Consider the following 11,661-nt stretch of genomic DNA (forward strand, 5'->3'; position numbering starts at 1 on the left):
ACAGTTCACCTTGATGTGAATAGTTTCTCTGACATATCAGAACCCTCAGCAAGGACTCCTGGTTCTCTTACTCTTCTTCTTCCCTCCTTATAAACTCCAAATATGTAACCCACAAAATGGAAAAAAATGCTGGTCGTTGTGAAGTATTCAAGGAGGCCTCAGGACATAGTATTTGGCCAGGCACCTATGGTTCAAACCTGTCCTCCTATCTATTCTGGAAGCTGAGTTCTGAGTTTGATGGTTTGAAGTGAGCCTGAGATAGGGAGGTCATTGAGATAAATTTTTTAACTCATCATGAAAACGCCTGAGGAGGAAATGAGGCTCAAGTGCTAGAGTGCTCATCTTGAGCAAAAAAGCTCAGACTAGCACATAGGCCTTTAGTTCAAGCCTCAGGACCAGCATCAACATAAAATAATGCTTACTAAGTACCAGAAAAAACAATACATGTAAATAAAAATATCTAAAGCTGTTGATCACAGGTGGTTCATGCCTGTAAACCTGATATCTGAGCATTGAGCTTTAAAGGCAGCCAGGACAAAATATCCCAGGTGAACTTATCAACAATTAATCATTAAAATGTGGGAAATGGAATTTGTGATGTGGCTCAAGTCATAGAGCAGTAAACATGGAAAAAGAAGCTCAGGAATAGCACCCAGGTAATGAGTTCAATCCCTCATATTAGATATTTAACTGTGATGTATGCACATGTATACCAGATGTAGTAAGTGTGCATAGTTGTGCAAAAGGTACACTTTTAATAAATGCTCTTAGATGCAAAAAATGAAATTTTTGTGATGGGGCTGTGTAGGTATTTCTCACTTTAAATCTTTTGCTAAATATTCCACTTCATTTGATTTGAGGACAACAGGTAACTCATTTTAAATAACTTTAATAAGCCAAGTTTGTTTGAGAAGGCTTATAAATTATAACTTACGAGGTGAAGACAAGAATTTCCCTAGTTTGACAGCAACTCAGGGTACACACTAAGGCTTTGCCTCGAAATTCTTCATCTATCTATCTATTATCTATCTATCTATCATCTATCTATCTATCTATAGCTACTGTCTATCAATCTTTTGTCTCTCTCTTTATATGTGTGTGTTTCTGAGTTTGTGTATGGATGTGTGTATATATGTGTGTATATATTTATGTTTATATAGATATATATATCCACATATATAAGCATACACACTTACATATATACACAAATAATATACTGCAATGTTCACAGCCATGGTGAACCAGGATTGTGCTTAGTATCTTCTTCTTTCTCTCTCAAAACATATTGGTCCAAATAGAAGGAGCATTTGAAAATTAAACTTATTTTGTTCTGCAACACACATGAAAGAAAGAAACAGATAGCTAACAGTGGCTTTTGCCTCTAAGTCTAGATACTCATGAAACTGACATGTGAGGATCAAGGAATAGAGAAAGCTGAGATAGAAAAGCCTACAAGACTTTAGTTCTAATTATCCAGCAAAAATATGAGTAGGAGGCATGGGTTAAGACTTGGAGAGCTAGTTATGAGCAAGGAAATTCACCAAGCACAAAACTGATAAAAAAAAAAGAGGAAAGAACCTACCATTAAAGCCAAGATAATAAAAAAAAGATATCTGCAACGGAAAGTTTGTACAGATTTTTGTATCATGAAAATTCTCCAGCATTTATTTGTTCAGTAACAGTATAAGGACTTTAATTATTTGAATGTTATTACAGATTCCACTAAATGTAGGATTAAAACATGGTCTAACAGACTGCAGGATGGGACAACACCTTTGCCTGTTGTATATCTGAAAATAGACTAATAACCTAGATACAAAGAGCTCAAATGGCTAAACTCTCAAAGAACCAAACATCCAATTAATGAACCAGCTAAAGAATGGAAGAGACAAGAGTGAACTGAGCTCCAAAAGAAGTACAAATGAGAGCATCTGTAGATGAAGCAATGCTCAGCATGCCTGGCCATAAGAAAATGGAAATCGAAAGGGCATTGACATTTCATCTCATTCCAGTCAGAGTGTCAATCAGCAAGTAAACAAGAACAACTGTTAGTGAGTATGGCAGGAAAAGGAACCATAAGGTTCCTATTTGTTTGAGTATAATTTAGTGTAACCACTAGGGAAAAATCTGGTATTGAAGTCCCTCAAAAATCAAAAGAATAGAAGTCCCAGAGGATCCAGCAATACTATCCATGCATGTGAAAAAATTTATGTAATGATAGAATAGAGGTAACTATTTGTATTGCTGCACTACTAATAGCTAAACTGGAAGGAGTCTAGAAACACTAGATGAGTAAATAATGAAAATGGGGCTTAGACCTAACATATTCTGGTAATTTATATCTTGTATCTTATTCCTTCTGCTAACAATAATATGATTTCAGAACTACTATCAATATCCAGGTTACAGAGGCATGCGGTGTGTCTCCCATCAAATAGAAGAAACCAGAGCCCAAGGGTTTTGAAATATGTCTGAGCCTAGTGTTAGTGAGTTACAAAAACATCAACTTGTCTGCAATCTATACAATTAGCAGAGATGAATGTGAAGATTTTTAAAAAGTGGAAATGGTTGAGAACTCTAGAATATTTCACAAAATTCCAGGCAATCCATGTATGCTTGTTCCATGAATGAGCAGGTTTTTATTACTGAATGTAAGGTATATCTCCTGGAGATCTTACCTCTGACACAACTTGAGCCTGATTAGGCTATCTCTGCTTGTCTTGGTCACTTGAATGGAAAGAATCACAACTCAACTTCCTTGTTGGTATTATGGTTTTGTGGTCATTCTCCTCCTGGTTGGCAGGAGGATGAAATGAAAAAACTAGACAGGAGATTGGAAATTATATTTTCAAAACACCAAGAAGTGGATACTTGAGAGGGGTTAAGTAGGGTTCTGGGGAAATTGGTGAAGAAATGAAGAGAAATAAAGGGCTGTGAATACAGTCAGGAATCCAATGTATAACTTGCAAGTTGAAGAAGAGTAAGAGAAGGGTCATAAAGGAAAGAGTATGAGAATATTGACTACATTGTATTCATTAACTGATTTGTTAAATAGCAACTCTTTTATTCAACTGCTTAAGGAAAATTAAACAAAAAAAAGAAAATGTGGCATACATACCTAGTGGACCCTTATTCAGCTATAAACAAGAAAGATACTTTTCATTTATTGTCAAAAGTCTACAAATGGCTATCAACTTCTTAATTCAAATAAATTAGGTTTATATGTGCAACAGTTATGTGTTTTTGCTCTTCTAATTGAATCTTAAAAATATTCACATGCCTATTGGTCATGGCCAATAGACACATGAAGAAATGCTCAACTTCCCTAGCCATAAAAGAAATGCAAACCAAAACAACATTGAGGTATCACCTCACCCCAATTACAATGGCTATAATGAAGAACTCTAATAAGAGCAGATGCTGGTGGGGATGTGGACCGAAGGGAACCCGACTGCATTGTTGGTGAGAGTGGGAACTTGTTCAAACACTTTGAAAAGTAGTATGGAGGCTCCTCAAAAGACTTCATATAGGATTCCCCTATGATTCGGCAATCCCACTTTGGGGCATTCACCTAAATGATCACAAAGAATGCCATACTAATGCTACCAGCAAAACTATGTTTATTGCAGCATTATTTACCATAACTAAGATATAGAACCAATCCAGATGCCCCTCAGTAGATGAATGGGTCAAGAAAATGTGGTATGTATATATATATATATATGTATGTATTTATATATATATATATATATATGTATGTATGTATGTATGTATATAAACAATGGAATCTATGCCTCCATCAGAAAGAATGACATTGTCCCATTTGTTAGGAAATGGAAAGACTTGGAAAAATTTATATTAAGTGAAGTAAGGCAGGCCCAAAGAAACATAGATCCCATTGTTTCCCTTATTTGCAATAACTAGCACGTCTGAGACAAGCAGAAACAGTCAGATAATTGATGTTAGGCAAAATGAATTCCAATAAGGATTCAAAGGGTTTTGCTTTATTGCTATTGTTTCTAACATATTTATAAGTTTTTTTTATTGCTTTGTGTGTCCCTCCCTCACAGTATAACCCTTGTTTTCACTGTATTTGATGTTGGTGTCGTTTGTGGAGGAGTTTGTTTTTGTAGTTTTTGGAGGAGTTTGTGGAGGAGTTTGTTTAAATAGGGATACCGGTGGACCCACTGAAACAATGAGAGGTATAAGCCATTATGACGAAAAACGAACTTTACAACTTTGGTGCTGTGGGAGAGGGGGGTAGGGGAGAGCGGGTGGATTGGGAAGGGATAGGAACGGGAAACAAAGGACAAAGCAACAATGCTTGATAAGAAATGGACTCATTACCATGCTCATGTAATTGTAACCCCTTTGTACAGTATTTTCACAAAAAATTCAAATGCATACCTACATATTCAATATGTTTAATATTATTCTTAAACCAACTTTTTAATAGAATGTCTGTATGGAGATACCAAGGGGAAGTAGTACAGGGAATGGGAAAGACAAATATTGAATAATAATGATGTCTATTGTGTATATGTATAAAGAGTGCATTAAAAAAACTAATGGAAAGGTGTTGAGAAATAGAAGTGGGGAAAGTATAGATAAGGGAAGAGAGGACATCTGAGTTGGATCATCTGTTTAAAGTAAATATATACATTATAAAATACCATAGTGAAACCAATCTGCAAAACTAAAATGAACAAAAAACAGAAAGCATCACTGTTCAAAAGATATGTACTCAATACCTGACATGTGTAACTGTGACCCCTCCATACATCACCTCAATGATGAATTCTTATTTAAAAAAGATAAAAACAAATAACAGGGAGTATCTGGAGGAAGATGGTGGAGGAGAAGCTGGAGGACAGACAACCTCTCCCACAGAAAGCAGTTTTAGTGTTCCAGTGAACAGTCCTAGGCCAGAGAGTTACACCAAGTGTGCCATCCAGGCAAAGAGTCAGATCTGAGCACTTGCTGGTGGCGTTAGTGGCAGCAGCAGTGGTGGCAGCGGCGGCAGCGACCATAGCTGCCATACCTGCAACAGAGAGAGTCTGGGACAAAGGCACCAGCTGCAGCAGGAGAGCATATTCTACTTATCACCAGCAAGAATCAAGGAGCAGATATCTTCACCCTGCAGATTGCAGACCAGAGATGACCCAGGAACCAAGACTGCAGCTGTGTGAGTAGAAGCCTGACATCCTCACTCCTTCTCAGGGAGCAGAGGAGGGGAGGCTCCCATCCCCCACCCCACAACTGGAGATCTCCATCGTTGATACTGACAAAGGCCCAGGTGAGCTGCCAGCTCCTACTCCGGCCATGGGAGAAAACCAGACAGTCATTTAGCAGGTCACAGGAACCTGCCCAGAACTGCCAGGCTCAATTCCAGCCAGGAAGAAGTCACACACCCCAGGCAGAGGAAAATCTGCCCCCAGGAGTGGCTTTCTTCATTGGGTAAACAGAGCCAGAGTCTGCCCCTCCCTACAGCAGCCTAGACAATCAATTGAAATTCAGTAAACATAAACCCTCAGAAAGGCTCCTGGCTGAGCTCTGTTAGTGTCTCAGAAGCTAGCCCCTCAGGGAAAAGCTACTGTTTGCTGAAAGGCCTCAACTCTACTCAGAACCCAGCCTTATCTCATCATCTCCAAACTAGAGAAAACAGCCATCTCCCTCTTTTGTAATACTCAAACAGATCCCTCTCCCACTGAACTAGCCTGGGAGGAGGATCACAAAATCCTGGGTAAAACAGAGCATTTTTCTGCTTGCCCAAACAAACTGACTTAAGTAACCAATAAAGCCACAGGAAAACCAAACACCACAAGCAGACCAGAGACTCCACCAAAACACTGTTTCAGACACAAGGGAGACACAGAATCCTCCCATCCCCCCCAAAAAAAATATCAAAGAACTTTCTTTTTAGGTACCTTATTTCTATTTTTTTAATTTTTAATTTTTTAATTTTTTTCTATTATTTTTTCTTTTCTTCCTCGTATTATTTTTATTTTAGGTGTGTGTGTGTGTGTGTGTGTGTTTATATCTACTGAACTTTTGATCCTTTTTTCTTTTCTTTCTTTCTTTTCTCATTCTTTTCACTTCTTCTTTTTCATTCTTTTCTGTGTGACTTCATTGCTGTTCTGCTCACCCTCAAATATACCCATCATGATTACAAGATCTTATCCTCCATTTTGTACACACCTAATCCAGAAATTTATTACTCAATTCAAAACCTCTTAGACTTAAATTCCTTAATAGCAGTATTACCTCTTTATATTCATATAATATTTTAAAACATTTTTATTTTTCTTGTTTTTCATGTCTCCTTTCTATCCCTCCTCTCTTCTCATTCCATACCCATTCTTCTCTGAATACAACACCTTCAAACTTGCAGTTTTTAAGGGTTTCACTTTTTAATTTTTGTTTTCCATTTTTTCTTTTCTCTTTTTTTTCTTTTTTCTCTTTCTGCTATCATTTTGTCCAATCCATTTCCCTCTTTGGGATTAGGACATGGTTAATTCCATTCTCCCTCATCTTCCCACATCCATCTAATCCTATTTTTCCCCACATTTTCCCTAAACCTAATAATTTCTGGTTGCCAAATTCTCTTTTGCTGTTCTTAGGCCATTAAGACATAGTTGTTTGATGTTCAATAGATTTTATCTCTTGAACCAGACTGTATCTGCAGAGTTTTGACTGTGCAACTATGGACTTTGGTTGATGCTTACCTTAAAATAGTGTTCTACAAAACTGGTGTTATTCTCATCCCAAATGGGCAGAATAAGCCAGAAAAACACAAGAAAAATGGCAAGCCTGGGGATCTCAACTCCCACTTATGACAATCAGAGGACAGAACAGATAATGAATAATCCAGAGGAGAGTTCCCAAAAAGCTCTACAAACAATACAGGTAAACAAGGTAAATGAAAAGAGTGAAAACCTGCAAAGGTCTCAGTGTGAACATGATAGGGAGAGGGAGGAGGCAAACCAAAGATCAATACAGGAGTCTCATGAGCATGAGGAAGCTACTCAAAGATTGATGCAGGAATTTCGTGAGCAGATTGAGAACACTCAAAGAGAAATAAAGGAATTGTGTGAGTAGGTTGAGATCAGTCAGAGAGATAGACAGGGATTGCGTGAGCCGGCTGAACAGACAAAGAAAAAGTCAGGAATGATGTGAACAGGCTGAGAACACTCAAAGAAAAATACAGGAAATGCGTGAATGTGAGGATGCTAATCAAAGAGAAATACAGGAACTGAGAGATTGGGATGAGAATAGACAAAGATCAATGGAGGCATTCATAGAATACATAAACTGAGAGCTGAAAGAAATCAGGGAGATCGCAAAGAAAATGCTCAGTGGAGACCAACAGAAGGAATGGGAGTCCAATCAAGTAAGTGATTTGAGAATAAACATTGAACACCAAATTAAGGAAGTAAAGAAGTTCATACAAGATCTAAAACAAAGCTCCAACAAAGAATTTGAAGCCATCAAAGCTGACCAAATAGAAGGAAAAGAAATAAAAAACAAAGTAGAAAGTCTTGATAGTAGGTTAGACCATGAGGAAGATCAAATCTCGGGGATTGAAGACAGCCTGGATATTATAGAGAAAGAACATACAACCATCCAAGACAACTCCAAGAAATATGATAGATCTATTCAACACTGGGAAGACACCATCAGAAGGCCTAATCTAAGGATAATGGGTGTAGAGGAGCAGAGAGAAACAAAAGTTAATGGTCTAGGAAATTTGCTTAACAGGATCCTAGCAGAGAACTTCCCAAACATGCAAAAAGATAGGCTTATTCAGATACAAGAAGCTTTTAGAACTCCAAAAAGACCAGACCAGAACAGGACATCCTACTGTCACATTATAATCTCCACAGGATCAATTCAGACCAAGGAAAACATCCTTAAAGCTGTCAAGGAGAAACGATCAATCACCTATAAAGGGAAACCAATTAGAATCACCTCAGATTTCTCAGCAAAGACAATAAAGCAAGAGCCTGGAATGATGTATGACACTCCCTAAAGACAAACAACTATCAACCAAGAATACTGTACACAGCTAAACTCTCCTTCATAACCGAAGGTCAAATGAAAACCTTCCATAGCAAAGAAAAATTGAAACAATAGATCTCCACCAAACCAGCCCTACAAAAGATACTTCAAGATGTCATACACTTAGAAAACCAACAAGACCACAATAAAGGCCAATAAAACGCACCCAAATTGAGAATCCAAGAACCATAGGAAGACCCCAGTTGCGGCAGCCCCCAAGAAGGTGGATAAAATGGCAGGAACCCCCAAATACCTTTCAGTCCTATCTCTTAACATTAACAGGCTTAACTGTCTAATTAAGGGACATAGACTGTCTAGATGGATTAAAAAGTAGGATCCTTCTATATGTTGCCTTCAAGAGTCACAACTTGCCCATAAAAACAAACACATTTTGAATGTGAAAGGGTGGAACAAAATCTACCAAGCAAACAGCCCCATAAACAGGCAGGCGTTGCAATACTAATATCAGATAAAATAGACTTCAAATTAAAATTCATGAGAAGAGATAAAGATAGTCGCTACATACTAATTAAGGGATCTCTCCTTCAGGAGGATATTACAATTCTAAACCTCTATTCGCCAAACAGAGCACACAAATTTATTCAAGAAACACTATTTTCTCTCAAATCTCATATAGCTCCAAAGACATTAATTGTCAGGGACTTTAACACACCACTTTCCCCACTAGATAGATCAACTAGGCAAAAACTCAACAGAGAAACCGCAGACTTAAACACCTGCATAGATCAACTAGATTTAACAGACATCTACCGAATACTTCACCCAGCAGGATCTGAATACATGTTTTTTCATCCACACATGGAACATTTTCTAAAATAGACCACATGTTAGGTCACAAAGCAAATATGTCCAAATTCAGAAACATTGAAGTTATACCTTGCATTCTCTCACACCACAAGGAAATAAAATTAGAACTCAACACCAAAAGCCACCAAAGAAAGTCCTGTAACACATGGAGGCTGAACAACACACTTTTGAACCACCAGTGGGTCATGGAAGAGATTAGAAATGAAATTCAATTGTTCACGATATTCAACAAAAATGAGCACACAAACTACCAGCTCCTCTGGGAAACAGCAAAGGTAGTACTCAGAGGCAAGTTTATAGCTCTGAGTTCCTACATCAACAAATTGGACAGATCTGAAACCAACAATTTAATGAGACAGCTGAGCCACTTTGAAAAAGAGCAGCAAGATAAACCCCAATCCAGTAGGCAGAAAGAAATAATTAAAATTAAATCAGAATTAAATGAATTAAATCCAAAAAACTATAGAAAGAATCCACAAAGCAAAGAGTAGGTTCTTCAAAACAAAACACAAAATAGAACCTTAACAAATCTTATCAGAAAAAGAATACACCCAAATAAATAAATTCAGAGATGAGAATGGAAATATCACCACAGAAACAAAAAAGATTCAGAAAATTATAAGGAAATACTTCTCAAACCTTTATGCTAATAAGTTTGAGAACTTGGCAGAAATGGATGTTTTCCTAGCAAATATGGACACGCCGAAAGTAAACCAAGATGAGTTAAACCATCTTAACAGGCCCATATCAAGCATTGAAATAGAAACAGCAATAAGAGACCTCCCATCTAAGAAAAGCCCAGGACCAGATGGTTTTACAGCGGAATCCTACAAGGCCTTCAAAGTAGAACTCACACTAATAGTCCTTCAACCCTTAATGGAACTGAAAGAGAAAGTTCACTACCAAATTCATTCTATGAAGATATAATAACCCTCATCCCAAAACCAGGCAGGGACTCATCAAAGAAAGAGAATTATAGACCCATATCTTTGATGAACATTAATGCAAAACTTCTCAAAATTTTGGCCAATCGACTTCAACAATTCATCCAAAAAATCATACACCACGATGTAACAGGATTCATTTCAGTGATGCAAAGCTGGGTCAATATACACAAATCAATTAACATAATTCATCACATCAATAAGAGCAAGGATAAGAACCACATGGTTATCTCAATAGATGCAGAAAAAGCATTTGACAAGATCCAACACCCCTTTATGATGAAGGTTTTGGAAAAACTAGGAATCCATGGAACCTTCCTCAATACTATAAAGGCTGTATATGACAAACCTGAAGCCAGTATTATACTCAATGGTGAAAAACTAAAGCCATTTCCTCTAAACTCGGTAATGAGACAAGGATGCCCACTCTCTCCACTGCTCTTCAATCTAGTAAGAGAATGCTTAGCTACAGGAATAAGACAAGATGCAAACAAAAAGGGGATCCAAATAGGGAAAGAAGAAGGAAAACTCTCCCTATTTGCAGAGGACATAATCTCGTATTTAAAGAATCGCATGGACTCTGCTCCCAAATTACTGAAGGTGATGAAAACTTTGGCAAAGTAGCAAGGTATAAAATTAACCCTCAAAAATCAATGGTTTTCACAGTAATCAAAACAGCTTGGTACTGGCATAAGAACAAACCTCAGGACCAGTGGAATAGACTTGAAAACCCAGAAATGAACCTACAGACCTATAGCCATCTAATCTTTGATACGGGAGGTAAAAAAAATAGATTGGAAGAAAGACAGCCTCTTCAGTAAATGGTGCTGGCAAAATTGGTTAACTACTTGTAGAAAACTAAAGCTAGAACCTTATATATCACCCTGCACCAGAATCAAATCCAAATGGATCAAAGACCTCTGAGTCAAAGCAGACACTCTGAAAACATTACAGAATGTAATAGGAGAAACCCTAGGTCTCCTTGGCATAGGCCGAAATTTTCTTAACAGAGACCAAGAAGCACAACAAATCAAAGAAAAGTTGGACAAATGGGATTGCATGAAGTTGCAGAGCTTCTTCATGGCAAAGGACATAGCTAGCAAGATCAACCACGGATTGGGAGAAAATCTTCACTAGCCATATAACAGACAAGGATCTCATATCTAAAATATACTTGGAACTCAAAAAATTAAATCCCTCAACAACAAATCCCCAAAGAAACAACTGCCGATTAAATAACTGGGCTAAAGACTTAAGAGAAACTTCTCTAAAGAAGAAAGAAGGATGGCCAATAAACACATGAAGAAATGCTCAACCTCCCTAGCCATAAAAGAAATGCAAATCAAATCAACATTGAGATACCACCTCACTCCAGTTAGAATGGCAAAAATCAAGAACTCTAACAACAACAGATGCTGGAGGGGATGTGGACAGAAGGGAACCTTACTTCATTGTTGGTAGGAGTGTAAACTTGTTCAACCACTTTGGAAAGCAATATGGAGGTTCCTCAAAAGTCTTCACATAGAGCTCCCCTATGACCCAGCAATCCCACTTTTGGGCATTTACCCAAATGTTTACAAACAAGACCACATTAAAGCTACCAGCACAACTAAGTTTATTGCAGCATTATTTACCATAGCTAAGATATGGAACCAACCCAGATGACCCTCAGTAGATGAATGGATCAAGAAAATGTGGTATATATACACAATGGAATTCTATGCCTCCATCAGAAAGAATGACATTGCCCCATTTGTTAGGAAATGGAAAGGCTTGGAAAAAATTATATTAAGTGAAGTAAGCCAAGCCCAAAGAAACATAGGTCCCATGG

Source organism: Dipodomys ordii, unplaced genomic scaffold (assembly GCF_000151885.1).
Source record: "Dipodomys ordii isolate 6190 unplaced genomic scaffold, Dord_2.0 Scaffold1000003003, whole genome shotgun sequence".
Taxonomy (NCBI): Eukaryota; Metazoa; Chordata; class Mammalia; order Rodentia; family Heteromyidae; genus Dipodomys; species Dipodomys ordii.